The sequence below is a fragment of the Puntigrus tetrazona genome, chromosome 18 (assembly GCF_018831695.1).
Source record: "Puntigrus tetrazona isolate hp1 chromosome 18, ASM1883169v1, whole genome shotgun sequence".
Lineage (NCBI taxonomy): Eukaryota > Metazoa > Chordata > Actinopteri > Cypriniformes > Cyprinidae > Puntigrus > Puntigrus tetrazona.
The window spans coordinates 7,458,229-7,475,708 of record NC_056716.1 but is presented as its reverse complement, the minus strand read 5'-3'; the positions used below and the strand labels follow the sequence as shown (position 1 = coordinate 7,475,708).

Below are 17,480 nucleotides of genomic sequence, written 5' to 3'. Positions count from 1 at the left end.
ATATGGTTGAAATTCTACAGCAAAATGGTGATATTTCAGATAACTATCTAGTCGTGTGTGAACTCTGTATCGCTAAAACCATAAACTCGTAGAACCATCACTTCCATCACAAAGAGTGCTTTCTAAGTAACCTCCCTTATAACTTATGTAAACTCCTTTTTCTGCTCCAATACAGCAGAAAAACTTTATTATGTAATAGAAACGTTGCATTCTCTTTTTTTAGCACTTTAGATACAGTTGCTCCTTTATGTTTAAGAACGATGAAAGAAAACAATCTTACTCCGTGGTATAATGAGAACACTTACACCCAAAGAGAGCTGCCCAGAAAATGTAGCGCAGGTGGAGAAAAACAAAACTAGAAGTATTTCATATTGCTGGCCGGAAAGTATCCGATCATGCAGAAAAGCATAAAAATACTAAATCTGATTATTTTCGACTCTTTTAAAAGAAAACAAATACAACCCCCAGTATTTATTCAATACAATCACCTGCTTATATCATCTGATCATGGTTATATCTCATTATTAGTGCTGTTAGATCTTAGTGCAGCGTTCAAGACTATCGATCACAACATTGTCTTGAATAGAGTAGAAAACTAAGTTGGCAATAGTGGAAGCACCTTAGCATGGTTCAAATCGTTTTTATCTGACCGCTATCAGTTTGTAGCAATAAATGTGGCGGTATCTTATCGTTCACAGGTGAATTATGGAGTACCTCAAGGCTCAGTACTAGGGCTATTACTTTTCACATTTTACATGTTACCTCTGGGAGATATTATCAGGGGACATGGTGTTACCTTTCACTGCTATAAATATAAAGTATCACTGCTAGTCGATATAAAAAAATGGATAATGAGTAACTTCTTAATGCTAAATTTGTGGGTTATTATGTGCTAATAATTGGACCTAAAACCCATGCATGTAATAATCTAGAAAACTGTCTAACACTTGATGGCTGATCTGTTAATTCTTCATCAGTTAGGAACCTTAGGTGTGCTGTTTCTAGCATCTGTAAAAGTTTTTTTCCATCTCAAAAATATATCCAAATTGCTCTCAACATCAAATACAGAAATGTTCATTCATGTATTTATGACCTTGAGGTTGGGATTATTGTGATGCTTTGTTGAGTGGTTGTTCTGTACGCTTCATAAACAAACTTCAGCTGGTCCAAAATGTAGTCCTTACTAGAACTAGGAAGTATGACCATGTTAGCCCAATTCTGTCAACAATGCATTGGCACCCTTTTGGATAGATGTTAAAATCTTGTTAATTACTTATAAAGCTTTCTCCAATCTCTAGCCATTTGATAATACCATGAATATCAAAATTGACTGCGGGTGTCAGATCCTTTTCCTGTTTAGCACCCAAACTTTGAAACAATCTCCCTAACACTGTTCGGGAAGCAGACACACTCTGTTAGTTTACATATCTTTTTAATCTAGCCTACATATAACACACTAATATACTTTTATTATTCATATCCGTTAACGGATTGCTAGGCTGCATTAATTATACCAGCCGGAACTGGGAACACTCCTCATAACACAAAATTTACTTGTTTACAATGTAAAAAGTTCATATCCAGATCAGATAGTGGATCAGCACCCAGAGATGATGTTGATTGGAGACCAGAACAACTACATGAGCCTCATAAGACAGATCACCGGAACCAGATGCACACACACACACACACACACATAATAAGTCCTTTACACAATCTGACACAGCTGCGTTTAAAATTTAACTGGAAGTTAAGTGCTGGGCGTCTGCCCAGAGGGGAACTCAGCCTTATTTCTCCCAAGGTTTTCTTTTTCTCCATTCTGTACGGATGGGGTTTTGGTTCCTTGCCGTGGTCACCTCTGGCTTGTTAGTTGAGGACAGTTAATTTATAGTGATTATTGTCGATTTGATTACAGAGACCTGCATTTAATAACAAACTGTTTAATCTCATCACTATACATTGTATTATCCTATTTTATACTGTTCAGTGTTTTGATACAATCTTTGTTCTTAAATGCGCTATATAAAAAAGTTATTGACAGATTTGAAATATTAAAATATTATGATTGTAAAATATTAATGTTTCAGTTTTCATGTCAATATGCAGTACTCATAAAATATTAAAATCTCATTAAATGGAGATAAGCACTGAAATTATATGAAGTTAAAAGCAAATTATATGGATTTCGAAACGTAGTATATTTTATGAGAAAATATTTTTTAGCATTTTTAACTATTGGATTCAGTGGCCGTTTGGTCCAGTATCAGGATTTAATAAGTCCAGTGATAATAGCTTATTGTACAACTGTATCTGCTTACATGGGGATGTTTTTATTTTTATCTTTTATTTGTATATTTATTCTAATACATGATTTTTAGACAATGATTTTTAGCAATTAAATTGAATGTTTGGCACAAATGAAATTCTAACTATAAATTCCATATTTCCTTAATATCTTGTACCTTTGACAATGTTAAACAGTGTCATGTGGATGCGAATATGCATGGAAATTATATTCAGATGAGGTTATTTATAGTAAAACTAGGCGTTGTAAGTATATGGTTATATATATGGTTATTTTGAGGAGGAGTCAGGTGGATGTTCCTAGCTTTTTAGCGTACGTACACTTTTAGTATGAAATATAATCAGTTTTATAATTGAGGCCCCAGAACTATAAAGACAACTTGGCTCGCATGTTGGACTTGCGTGTGTGAGATTTCTTGTATACTGTGTTTATTTATTTCCAAACATGCCAGGATCCGAAACAAGCTGCCGGACATAGCACACAGTGCTCCTCCAGTATGCTCCTTGCAAATGTCAAGTTGCTTGATAACAGGTTTGGATGACCTCAGGGCCAGGATACATTTCCAATTAAATATGAGAGACTGTAACATCCTTTGCCTGACCGAAACATGGCTGACCCCCTCGGTTCTGGACAAAGCCATACCGGCATTAAAAAACTTAGTTTTTCAGATGGGTAGATGTCTGTTTCATGACAAACAACAATTGGTGTGATCCCAGGAATGTCAATATGCTGTCACGTTCCTGCTCTCTGCATGATCTGCCTCGTGAGTTTACATTCCACCACAAGAGGTCAAAAGTACGACTATGGCTAAACTACATGATGTGCTAAGCACCTGTGTAAACAAGGACCCTGTGTGACGGGGTGAAGGAAACGGTGTAGGGGCCTTGTCAGGTTGCGAGGAACTTACAAGCTTTGTCTCTTGGTTGAAATTCCCGTGGTTGGGCTGCCCGATTATAGTGACGCTGTTGAGATTGCTGCGCTAGGCTCAGGTGTTCCTGGACTAATGGCATGACGCGATCTATTCTGTCCCTCATTTCCTTCACATGTTCGACGACCGTCCGGTGGGGTGCCGCCTGCTGCTCCTAGGCCTCCTTGGCGACCTCCAGGAGGCTGCAGGGCTGTCGACCAAAGAGGAGTTTGAAGAGGGTGAAGCCAGTTGAGGCATGAGGGATTTCCCGGATCTCGAAAAGCACGTACGGGAGCATCAGATCCCAGTCCCGTCGGTCTTCGGCTACTACGCGCTGGAGTATTTGTTTCAAGGTCTGGTTAAAGCGCTCCTTCACCCGCAGCAGCCGGCAGAGCTTAGCCATTAGCTGGGACATGAAGGGGGTACCCTGGTCAGTCAGGATCTCGGTGGGGATGCCGACCCGACTGAAGAGCAGGAAGAGCTCCTTTGCTATCGCCTTGGTGGTGGCTTTGTGTAACGGCACAGCTTCTGGGTATTGGGTGGATAGACCACAATGACAAGGATATATTCGTGTCCCCGGGCAGACTTCGGCAGCGGCCCTACTAGATCCATCCCGACACGCTCGAAGGGCACCTCAATGATGGTAAGCGGAATTACCGGTCTGGGAGGAGGAGTCTGGGGAGCTGTCAACTGGCACGTGGGGCAAACCTGGCAGAAGCACTTTACCTTGGCATCCATGCCGGGCCAGTGGTATCGATCCGGGATCCTTTGGCCTGTGCTGGCGACCCCCAAGTGCCCGGCCATTGTATGTGTGTGCGCAAGCTCCAGGACCGCTTCTATCTTCGACCAGGGAACCACTAACAATAATTTCTCCTCCCTCCTCCGCTGGGCAACACAGAACAACAGGCCATTTTGGACAACGAAGTGTGAGAGAGGATGGGGCCCAGGCTGTACATCCTTGCCTTCTATCACCCAGACCTGGGGCCAGCAGTGTTTTAGCCTGTCGTCCTCCTTCTCGGGCTTTGCGAATGAGCCCCCTCCCGTAACTCACCTTCTCTCCCACTGTCAGAAGCCAGCAGTGCTGGATGGTGTTTGGCACCTCTGGCTGGCTTCCGTTGACTGCGGTCCCCTCCGCGGCTGGTCTACGACTACTCGTTCCGCTACCTGACTGGCTGATGGGGATCCCTCTAACAACCAATGTTGGGCGAGTTCTGCTGCTTGGGCACGGGCTGACAAACGGGGATTATACTCCCATGTGTGAAAATTTTGCGCGGCTGTTATGGGGGACAAACCTAGCCGCGCTAATATCTCTCTTCGGAGAGCCGGATAGCTCTCACCAGTTTCCTGGGACAGGGAGTAATAGGCATGCTGGGCTTCACCGGTCAGGAGAGGGGCGAATGCATGCCCATTCGTCCGGCGGCCAGCCCTCAGTGATGGCGGTAGATATGCCTCGACGTCATCGCTTGGGACCATTTTTGTCCGCAACCAATTGGCTTGTGTCCGGGGGTCAGGCAGCGGAACATGCTGGGCACCGGCAATCCGGAGGGCAGCGAGCTCCTGTGCGACCTCGCCCTGTCGAGTAGCCAGGTGCTCGACGATCTGGTGCGTCCACAACGCTGTGGGAACGAGATGGCCACACCACAATGAGTTCCAAGTCATTGCCCTGGGTCTATGTCTTGATGTAAACCACTAGGATTAGAGGACTGAAGACCCTTGGGTCATACCAACGTCCAATCTGTAGAAAAGGACAAAAGTAGAGGGAGTGGACAAACCCGCAGCATTGCAGTTGTCCGATAAGTAGGCCTTTGATGCCACCATACTCCTTTTGGATTGAGTCTTGACGCCCAGGGGAGACCAGAGGACTCATAGCAAGTCAAGATTGTCTCAACAATCCACTGACTGATGGTCTGCCTAGAAGCCTCTCCTAGGTGGACCAACACAGTTCGGCTTCTTCTGGTCGAGGTCCTAAAATGGAGGATGAAATGCCGGTTGAACGGTGAGTGGTAAGCTGATAATGCCGCCACATGCACCTTCAATGTGGGGTGGGATACCCCTGCAAATGCTCCAGAACTGTACCAACTGGGCAGTTACTGCTTCTTGCTGGCAAACTCTGCCCCATGAAGTGAAGAACTTCCACTTCAGGGCATACACTATCCTTGTTGAGGGTGTTTTGTGTTGGAGCAAGGTCTTTGCCACCCCAGCTGGGAGGCCAGAAGCTATGAGCGGCCAGAGCTGGGCTACTAGCAGTAAGCAAACACTGTCCTGGTACACTCTCATCAGAATTCCTGGAAGTAGAGCAATCAGGGGAAAGGTGTACAGACTAAGCCTCAGCCAGATCTGCACCATAGCTTCCAGTCCCAGGGGGCTGGAGGAGCTAAAGAGAACCAGAAGGGACATTGCACATTCTGATAAATCTCGGAGAGGTCCACCTCTGCCTGATAAAATATTTCTCCATATCTGTTTCACCACCTCGGGGGTGAAGCATCCATTCCCCGGGCCTTGGCCCCTGTCTTGACAGGACGCCTGCTTCCACATTCAGGTGTGTTACCAACTCCTATTTTTTTTAGTCTAGGGTCACTAGGGGAAGGTAACAAAATAAGAAAATAAATGAAATAACACGATGAGAGGTCTCCTGATCCTCTATCCCAGCCCTTAATAATGATGAGAAGAATATAAATACTCTCCAAACTTGGTTCACTGAAGTTCAGAAAAATATAACAACATTTTTATAGTATAATTAAACAATTTTATTTTTCTTAACAAAACAAACGTAACCAAGACGTCGGGAGAGAGTAAATGCCAACATAACAAACAAAACAATCTACCTTCTGATTTAACGACTTAACTTACCTAAACAAAAGAAAAACTAAATTAAAGACAATAGTCTTACCTCTCTCCCTGACTATAGAAAACATGAGAAAATATCAGAAAGGGACACATCCCAAATAAATAGACACCCATCTCCTTACATGGTTGTTTTAGACCTCAAGAGACAGTTGAAATATCACTGTTATATTCACACCTAGGGTTTCACTACATTTCACAACACGTGAGGACAAATATCGCGTGGGATAGCGGACAAGAGACTCCTCTCGAACTGGGTCTCTGTGCTGCTTTATTGTCTGGTCAGAGTGAAGTCGCGCTGGCGTTAATTGGCATCAGCTGCATGCAATTTGCGCTACTTAGCCAGGAGAGAGAGAGAGAAAAAAAAAGGAAAAAACAAACAATCATGTGACAATACACAATTACGTCAGAGGACGTAACAGGTGGCTGGGAATATGAATATCTCTCAGCAAGAGGAATTTGTCCTGACTCCACTGGAGGATCTGGGGTGCCAGTTTGTACAGTGGCGCAGACCCACCTGGTGGTTGATATAAGAAACCACTGCTGTGTTGTCGGCATGTCAAGCAGACCTTCGGAGACCTTGATCATGCAAAATCTTGAGCCACCACTTGAGCCATAAATTCAAAAGGGTGAATCTTTAATAAGGTAACTCAAGAATCGGCAATCAGCCATAGCATTAAACATAGGAAGCAACTCCAACACAAAAGATAATGAATGGTAAGAAAGTAATAGTCCTTTTTCTTATAGTGATACAGGATGTCAAGGGATTCCTTTGGCAGGCAGACAGACAGAATGGTGAGCAGCAGGCAGGTATGCAACCTTGAGATCAGCCGTCGAGTGAATGGCGTGAGCGAGTTATAAAGGTTGGCAGGTAAGTGGTTACAGGTGCGGATGATTAGTAATCCGGTGATTGGGATTGTGACCATGTGACAGGTTCGGATGATGACGGCAGTGCTGGCGCGAATTGTAGGCTGTATTACGTCAAATCTGTTTTGTTTTGATGAACCACCTCAGTCTTCCTTTTATTTTGCATTCAGCCAGCCCTGACATAATTGTGAAGTAATTTATATTTGATTGGCCTGGTCTCTGCGTCGCTCAGAAAAAATCTAATCTAAAAAAAATCTAATATCTTTTCTTTCAACTCACTCTTAAGTCATCACATCACGTTCACAGCAACACTAACTAATATAAATTAGCAACCACAATGCAATGTTACTCATGAACAAAACATTTTCCCCTCTTTTAAGGAACATACTTTGGTGTAACTAGACAACAAAATTATCTGTACCTTTAACTCATTAGAACATTACACTGTAAAACATATTAAATAACAGTAGTGGTACAGATTGTAAAATTTCTATATTTTTAGAACTTCAGGGTAGATTAAAATCAGGGTAGCCCAATTTGGTAGCATATGCAATGCAGACACAGTTCATGCAATACATCAGAATTAAGGAACATCATTTAGCCAACTAGGTCTGTTAGCATTATGTTAAGGTCTAAGGGTAAGAGTACTGGTACAATGACCAACATTCTCAGCAGAAGTTGTTGTTGTGGATGGAAATGTAGTGAGATTGTTAGTGAGAAGTTTTTCCATCACTCAGAACATATTGTGGCGGGAGGAGCCAATGACAGACACAGTGGGCGTGGCATCAGGCCTCAGAGAGTTTTTATTAACAGAAATATAGAAAATACAGTGTCCAGGGGAAAAAGTATCCAAAATAAACGGGGGAACTGGTGTCCTTGACGTGCTGCAGGGGCAGTGCAGGTCGGGTAGTGTTCCAGGGGGAAGGGTCCAAGTAAGGGGCAGAGTCCGGGGCCACACGTGCTCCTCTCTCTGGTCTTCTCTCGCTTCTTTCCCGGTCGGCAGTCAGAAGGGATAAACAGCCCGGCATCCTGGCCCGTCAGCGGTACATGTGTGCAGTCCGACAGTGCGCTTCTCTGGCGGCGTGGCGAGTCCCTTCACGTGCCCTTCCTGGACCCATGAGGACGTCAGCGTGCATGCACGGGGGAAGAGACCGGTCTCTCGAGAAGAGGCGTGCTCGGCATTTAACAGCGGCGGTGACGAGGTTCGATACACCTCAGGTGTGCCTTGTCACACGCCGCCAGACCTGCCCAATTCCATGCCCCTCCTCTCAGACACGGCCACTCCTCTCGGGAGCCTGGTGAAGGGTGGCGAATAAAGGACGAGGTGATGATGACAATCAAGGGGAGGGGCAGCCGACTCATCACATTCCCCTTCCCAAGCGTCAACCCCGTCAAGCGGTCGCCGCCCACACAGGAGTGCTACCTTCCTCAACCAGGCTCCAGCAGTCGGAGTGAGCGGATCAGGGCTCCCCTCTTGCACCGGGACAGAGAAACTGGGAATTAGTCGACACGCTCAACCAGCAACCGGGTAAATGACAATAAAAGCAAACGTCACTTACCCTTTCTGGTGGCTGGGAGCGAGTCTCTGTCGTTCCTCCATCCTGGCGTGGTTGCGAGCGAGAGTGGATGACATCATCAGGTGTTGCCCAACTGTTCCGTCTAAGTTCCGCCTTGCCCGCATTCCCCACCAGTGTGGCAGGAGGAGCCTATGACAGACACAGTGGGTGTGGCGTCCAGGCCACGGAGGGGCTTTTATTAACAGAAAAATACAATATACAGTGTCCAGGGGAAAAAAGTGTCCAAAATAAACGGGTGAACTGGTGTCTTCGTCGTGCCGCAGGGGGAGTGCAGGTCGGTTAGTGTTCCAGGGGGAAGGGTCCAGGTAAGGGGCAGAGTCCGGCTTCTTCCCGCGGTTTCTCCTCTGCTTCTTTCCCGGTCGTCCCTGGTCCGTCAGCGTTACACGTGTGCAGTCTTTGCCTGGACTACGGAGTCCGACAGCGTGCTTTTCTGGCAGAGTGGCGAGTCTCTTCACGCGCCCTATTTAGTAAGCATAAATAAACATAAGTATAACTGTCTTGTGAGGAGCCTGGCAGCAGGAAACAAACAATCTTAATCCTCATTGCCAATTTTTGGTATTTGGCAGTATAATTAAACAGTAAAGAAGACAAGACAGCATTAGCGAACATGTAATATCTTTACTTTCAACTCAATGTCACGTCATCATGTCGCGTTCACAGTAGAACTAATTCAAAATAGCAGTCACAGCTCAGAACTCTGCACTTTGGTCCAGCTGCAATTTGTTTATTAAGTTTGCAGATCCACCACTTAATAAAGCCTTACAATAATCTAATACAAATAACCTTTTACAAATTCTAGAAACATTGCTTTCAAGGGAAAGTAATAAACCCTACAAACAGTATACAATAAACCCTACAAACAATATTTGTATTTTAGAAGAAATGCAAATATTGCTGATGTTTCTACATGTGTCACTGTTGAGGATCTTCCAGAGTTTGACCATATTACATTTCAAGTGCAACATTTTCAGCATGATAATAGTCCCCAGGAATCTGAGGATGAGTTGGTGCAGCTCTTGAATGACATGGGATTGAAAGACTTAGATCTGACAGCATGCGAAGTGCCTTCTACATGGAAAATGAAATTGCTCCATTTTGTCAAGAAATATGTGTAAGGGTCCCCCTTTTCCTGCAGAACGGAATCCAGAGGCCGTGGTCGAAGGTCAATGCGTGTTCGGCCTTTTCTTAGCGTCTCGTTAAAAATCACTAATATTTATTAATCTTTTGTTTCCAATTATAGTACTGACCTTATACATAATTTTATCTGACTCCAATCTTCCGTGATTTCATTTATATTTATTAAAAGATAACTGTTGATCCTCTAGTTGTGATTAAATTTGGATCATTAATTAACTATAATATTTCCTAGTTTCGACTTATCATTCATTAGAGTCTGGGTCGCTTAGAGACCTTGTTTGGCCAGAACAGACTCACGACACATCTGGGCTAGTCCAGGTCTTAGTCAGAGGCTACCCCGTAGATCGCTTACCTTAATGCAGCCATCTCCTCGATAGACTCAAAATTTTTACATTTTTTATGCATTCCCTAAGTAATAGCATGCTAAGCCAGTTTGGTGGCCAGAAGTCAAGATCTCAAGGCGGCTCCATCCATCGATCGTTGACCTGACTCACCCTAGCACGCCAACAATGCGGAAAACCTCAGAAGTCACTAACCTACTGGAAAAGTTATTTCAGACAATATTATAAGTTAACCAAGATTAACATTTATTTTGCCAGGCAAGAACAGTTTCCAAATTGGTATAATTTATAAACATTTGCACAACTGATCAGCAGTACAAAAATAACACAAAACTAGTGTTTAGGTTCCCGTGCTCCAGTGTCACACCTGGCCGGAACACATTCAGAGACCCAAAAGGAGGAAACACCTCCTTCTCAGCAGAACACAGTTCTACCAAGTTCTTAGTCTTCTCCATAATATAAGTGATTACGGTGAAATTGAGACCAATTTACCAATCGCAAATGAGACCTTTCAAATGAGACCAAACATGAAAATGGAGAACAATAGGTTCATAAGACACATGACATATAATGCCTTATTCTTAATGAACTTTAAGCCATGTATTTTGGGCAGAAGGAGGGGAAGCAGGAAGAGTAGAGGTGAAGAGGGTGTCAAACACAGCAGGGTGGGGTGGGGTGTTTACTCTCTTTTTGAATTCCTTTTGTTCCTTTGGATATCCCTTCTCAGATCAGTCTTAATGCATATACAGGTTTTGATTCACCTCCTTACATATGAGTCCATATTCTCAAGAAATAAAATGGATTGTGGTGAAGCCAAAGATTTTGTACATCGGATCTGCCTAGTGGACGACAAACCTTTTTGTCTCCCCTATCGTTGTGTACCTCCAAGCCATTATGAGAAGCTGAGAGCAGCGCTGGATTAAATGGAAGAGATGGGCATTATCAGAAAATCAAACAGTGAATACACGTCCCCTCTTGTACTGGTGTGGAAAAAGAATGGTGATTTGAGAATTTGTACTGATTTTTGATGGCTAAACGGCAGAACTCATCCTCTACCACACCAGTCAGATGCTTTTTCGGTTCTTGGATGAAATGCTTTCTTCTTGACTATGGACCTTACCTCAGGCTTCTACAATGTTCCGTTACACAAGGACGATAAGAAATACACCACTTTCTCAACTCCGTTTGAGCTGCATGAATATAATAGAATGCGGCATGATGATGTCAATCTTTAGTGAAAAGAATTTTACAAGAATCTTGATGTTCTCATGGTCTTTGCCCCCAACGAGCAAGTTGCACTTGAAAGACTGGAGATGGTGTTCTCAAGCTTTCTCCTAAAAAGTTCCATTTCTTGAGAAATCAGTCAAGTTTCTTGGCCATGTCATGTGAAGATGGTGTCACAACAGACCCTGATAAAATAAAAGCCATCACAGACATTAAAGCAGTTGACTTGATGGACTCTGACAGAATTAGCTTGGGAGCTGTTCTCTCTCAAATCCCTGAGGGCAGCACTATGGCTAGACCAGTGGCATTTGCTAGCAAGACACTGTTACGTTCCCAGATGAATTACCCGGCTCACAGGCTAGAATTCCTTGCACTTAAATGGGCAATGTGTGACAAGTTTCATTATTGGTTGAAGGGCCGTCATTTTACAGCTTGGATGGACAATAATCCCCTCACCTACATACTCATTAAGCCGAGACTTGATGCTTGCGAGCAATGCTGGTTTGCTAAATTAGCTTCCTTCAGCTTTGACCTGAACTACGTACCTGGCTCTAAGAACATTGTTGCCGACGCATTAAGCAGGGAACCTTTTGTCCAGTCCTGTGTAAGCCATCGACTTGTCACAGAACCTTACCACTCACTGCTCAATCCGGTCAATGGAGTAGTAGACCAAGTCGTCCAAGATTCTTTTTGACTTACCACTAACTGTCAAGTACTTAGTCCTGTTGATGGTCCTACTGAAGAGACTAGAGTTTGTGGCCAAGGACAGATTTCAGGTGCTTTGAGTTCACAGGATGTTACTGCAGTGTTGGACGCACATTGTTCTGGAGGTTTAATGTGGACCAGACTACTGCACTCAATGTTAGCACTCTGTCAGCTCCACAAGAGCAGGACAACACTGTGAGCAGAGAACTTTTTTACATCCAACAATACCATCGTCCTGACAAACATGAACGTACTAGTGAGCCTTGTCCTGTCATAAGACTTCTCAAACATTGGAATAAACTTACTGTCAGAGATGGCATGCTTTTCAGAGTCAAAAGAGATAATTACATGAATAAAAAGATGCATCAGTTCATTGTCCCAGATGTTCTGAAGCAAGAAGTGCTTCATGATCTGCATGATGTTGCTGGTCATCAGGGCCATTCCAATACACTGTCTTTGGACAGGCATGGAATGGGACATAGTGACTTATGTGAGGAAATGTATGCGATGTATTGTAGAAAAGATTCCTGAACCAAAAGATTGTGCCCCTCTTGAGAACATACACACCTCAGAGCCGATGGAACTCATCTGAATTGATTTCTGGACAGCGGAGCAAGGTGTCAATAGGAGCGTGGATGTTCTAGTAGCTGACCATTTCACCAAATTGGCTTACGCTTTCCCTTGTAAGAACCAGTCTGCAAAGCAAGTTGCTCATCATTTGTGGAACAGTCTCTTCTGTGTTTACGGGTTCCCTAGGCATGTGCATTCGGATCAAGGTCCGAGTTTTGAGAGCAAATTGATGAAGGAGTTGCTGGATATGGCAGGTATTAAGAAATCACATACCACTCCTTACCACCCTATGGAAAACGGAATCACTGAGTGTTTTAACAGAAACTTAGGGAACATGATAAGATCCTTAACTTCCCAGTCCAAAGCTAAGTGGCCACAGTCTTTGCAAATGCTGACGTTCTGTTATAACTGCACTGTTCACAAGACCACAGGCTTTGCGTCTTTCTACTATGTTTGGGTGAGTCCCACGTCTTCCCATCGATGTGACGTTCCAACATGTTCTCAGGGAGACTGTTGTGAGATATTCAGATTTCATATCCAGGCTTAAATGTGACCTTGGTGAAGGTGCCAAAATTGCACAGAAGCACAGCTATACTGAGCAAGCGCGCCATACAAGGATCTACAATCGTAAAGTAAAGGGATCACCTTTGACTGTTGGTGACAGAGTCCTTCTGACAAATCGCGGTGAGCATGGCAAACGAAAAAATTGCAGATAAGTAATGTCAGTAAGGTCACCAATTAATGTTTATTGGATAAGAGACATAGAAACAGGCAGGGACAGGCACAGAAATCTCTTGCTCTCTTGCTCTCTTTCTTGTATAAAGATGATGAAACTGCTTCAGCATCTCAGTCTTGTTCAGCCGATTCAACCTCAGTCTTGACTGATCATCCTGACAGTGATACGAGAACAGCTCACTGGATTATGCAGTCTGGATTATGCAGTCTTATCAGTCCAACCACCCTGAAAATGACAGTGACTCAGTGGATTTGTCTGGAGTTCAGTGTTCTTTGGATCATACCCACTCTATCATACTCTATACCCACTGAACAGGGATGTGATGTCGGAAGTGACATTTTACATTTGTTGGATGAGGAACTAGTTCCTGATGAAGAGTTAGGCCAGAATTCCTCACAGCACTCTTCAACTATGCCAGTTTTTCCACCTTCACAAGTAGTCAATAGCCTTGTTCTGGATACAGTTAACCCTGTAATTTGCACTCAACCAGAACCTATTCAAACAGACACAGTTAAAACTAGGGCTGGTAGGACCATTAAATCTCCACAAAGATTGATCTGTGAGATGAATAATCAGTCTGTGCATGATTTTTCATGATTTTTCACAATCTGTGATTTCTCTCTCTTTTTGATGTAATGAAGAACCTTTTTCACGGGTAAATTAGGACTTGGATTTTGTCATTTTGAGCTTTGGTTATCTTTTAAGTAGTATGACTTTTCCATCCTTGAATTGTGTATGTAAACAGAGGTGTTAAGGGCATCTCTTTAGTCTATGTTTAGTCTGGATTTTGGTACCAGTCCATACTTGAATACTTCCTTTGCAGGAATTTTGTAATTGACATTCGCACTGTTACGTGTCATGGACATTCACACTGTTTTCTTCTTGTTTTGTTTTGTATTTATCTTTTTTTTGTTGCTGTGGTCTAGTTTTCTTACTGTGTATGCACTTCCCCAGTTTAGCATAATTTAAGGGGGGTGCATGTAACAGAGTTGTAGTATAGTTAAATTACTGCATAAATGGGGACAGCGCCATCTTTAGGAGTGCGTAATAGCATTTGAATTTGATTGAATTGTTTTGTAACTAATTCTCTAAAAATGTATATTGCAACTGTTAATCTGAAAAACTTTATACTACACTATATGATCAAAAAAAGCTAAAAGAATCTAAAATAGGGATACTGTTCTGAATAAAAAGCAGAGCTGATGAGACACGCTGTAGAGCAGATTTTATTCATTGTCCAACAAAGTCCTTATGTCTACCTGTTGTCTTCATTATGCAGTAAGGTGGCCACCCAGACAAGACTGTCATATCTGCAGCTGATATTTTATTACAAATTATGTAACAATATTTGTATAGTCTTCCTTTGATGTCTATTTTTGGGGGATGGGGTTGTGTGTAAAAGCATTCTCGTTCTGCATTGCGAACATGTAGACGTGTTGCCACTTTCTTTTTGTGTTTGTGGTTAACATTGTGGTGGATTGATTGATTAAAAAAAGTTTAAATTTATGTTATCCCATTTATGTGTAGTGTCCTGGTCCCCAAAACTTTTGACAGTGACACTTTTCTTTTACACTAACATACAAAAATATATCAGCCCAGTTCAATTTTTATTTGTAGAGCTACTGCTGACAAACATCCAAAAAAAAAAAAAAACATTTTTGAAGAGGAGATATCTTTCTGATACTATCCAGTGAATTTACCCATGAGGGAGTATGAGATAGGGGAAAATTATCACAAGGAAGGAAATGTTTAAGTCTAGGAAGATTATAGTAATTCTGCAGAAATGTTCTATTAAAAGCAATTAACTCATTCTGAAATGACTACATCATATCATACATTCTCCTTAGATGACATGGGAAGTTCTCTCAGAGGATAAGAGCTAACATATGTAGCTGTTAACTAAAAGACTAATACAAATAATAGTCAGCATTCTTTTCATTTACACTACTAGTGAAAATTTTTAGAATACCTAATTTTTTGGAATAAGAGCTTGAGTAAACTCATCAGCACTGCTAATGACAAATTAATGGCTTATAGACAACTTAAAAAAATAACAACAAAAACAATTATAATAAAAAACACTTTTTTAGAAAATATTTACATTTTATATATATATATATATATTTATTTATATTATTATATTTCACTTTATATTTAAAAATTCAGAAATATATACATGCATGTGTTTGCATTTATATATATATATATATATATATATATATATGTATATATATGTAACATCAGAGGAGCCTTCAGTACTGACTCGTCTCCACTCTCTGCGCTCATTTCCTGTTTGCCCAGCATAAAACCAGAGCATACGGAAGGCTCATCTCAAAGTATTGCCAGTTTTACTGCCTTACCAAGTGTTTCTCTCATGATTATTCTGACTACTATCTTGTGTATAACCTTGCCTGTTTACTCTGACCATTGTCTTTTCGGATCAACCCTGCATTCTGGTAACCTGATTGGATTGATGTTTGTATTACGACCCATTTCCTGCTTTACTGTCTTTGCTATTTGGAAATCCCTTGAACTTGTTTGCCAATCTGACTGCCTAACTGTTAACGAACCTCTGCCTGTTATATCTGACCATAAAGCAACATTAGAATATGAATTAATTGCTATTTTCAACCAGGACATAAATAAGAGCCTACAATTTCATTTTTATTACTTGAACATTGAGTTTAATTAAATTTTTGTACATTAACATTTATTAATGTGTCATTTGTAAGATAAAACGGGTAAATTTAGATCAAATGGAATTATGAATGATTTAACTCATTAAGTGTAATTTTGTCATGACAACTCTCTGAGATAGTAATGTACTTGACAATGTTAATGTATTAGGTCTTGGCGGAGTACGCTGTAGCAGCACAATTACTATGACTTGCTACTGCCAATATTTCCACAACATGCTGCTGCTGAGCAGGGACGGTTCTAAGGTGAGTGGATATTTGTTAGAATACACTTTAAATAAAATATATTTAAAAGTCACATTGGCTAATAAAATAATATCAATGCTAAGTAATATTTATTTGCAGCAACTGTTGGAACACTGAATGCCACAGGTAAAAAAAGGTAAAAAAGTACACTTCTATAATGTAACACACTTTTTGCACACTAATTTTGTACTTAATATACTAAAAAGGATTCTTTAGTACTTCTTAAGATAAAAAAGTAGAATATTGTAGAATCATGTTGCCCTAAAATATCACACTTTTAACATACTATTTTTATTTTTAAAAATTTATTTATTTACCTCTTGCAGCACACTTAAAAGCATATTTCATACAATAGTACACTCAAGTGTAATATAAGTGGTAACTAAATAAATATTAGCCTTGCGTTCCGTTAACAAGTACGATGGCCAGTCCAAAGGCAAAGGCAGGAGGCAGGCAATGGGTCAATAAACAGCACATCAGTCCGATCACGCAACCAAACCAATAGGGTAAATCCAGGTTTGAGAAACAGGTAGACAGGCAGAAATCATACACAATAGTAATAATCAGAGTCAAATGAAGGGAATGCTCAGTAAGGCAGGTAAACTGGCAAATGGAGGACCTCTGGTTACGAAGCCCTCAAACAGGAAATGGGCACAGAGGAAGCCAGAGGTTGAGCACTGCTAGTACTGGGCTACCTCTGCTGGTTACATCGTTCTAAAATGTATCCTAAACAGGTTAGTGTTATTGAATATAATACTATGTAATATATTGTTTTGTACTTCTGACTCACCCTTTTTTTAAAAAGAATGTTTTAAAAGTTATATCTCAGTGATTTCTTGGTCTTACAAAATTATAAAATAAAAGTGTCTGCTAAATTAATAAATGTCATATAAAGAAAGAAACAAAAAAGAAGAAAAATGTTGAAACACTGTACACAGTTATGGGGCACCATTCAAGGCTGATTTATGTGAGTGTAAATATATAGGGCCCCAAATTCACTAATTCTGACCCTGTTCATCAGGATTCATATGTGGATCAGGTAAAACAAAAACAAAAACCATCTTTGAGCATGTTAATATGAGTATTATGTAACCTATATATTTATATATAGTATGATTTTGTCATAGACCCACATATTATTTTTATTATAGTAAAAAGGACATTTTATATTGAATAAACAAATTATTATAAACTTATTATCCTGAACACTGTTCAGAAGCAGACACACTTTGTCAGTTTAAAAGATTAAAGACACATCTTTTAACCTAGCCTACACATAACACATTAATTTGTTTTTATTATTCAAATCTGTTAAAGGATTGTTA

The 17,480-nt window shown here is 41.3% G+C and overlaps 1 long non-coding RNA gene across 1 annotated transcript; it reads left to right on the top strand.

Moving 5' to 3' along the window:
• Nucleotides 1-15,552: 15,552 nt before the first annotated feature.
• LOC122323215 lies at nucleotides 15,553-16,514 on the top strand. The gene is made up of 3 exons (XR_006246967.1): nucleotides 15,553-15,669; nucleotides 16,061-16,155; nucleotides 16,255-16,514. It is a non-coding gene; the product is annotated as an uncharacterized LOC122323215 (long non-coding RNA).
• The last annotated feature ends 966 nt before the right edge of the window (nucleotides 16,515-17,480 follow it).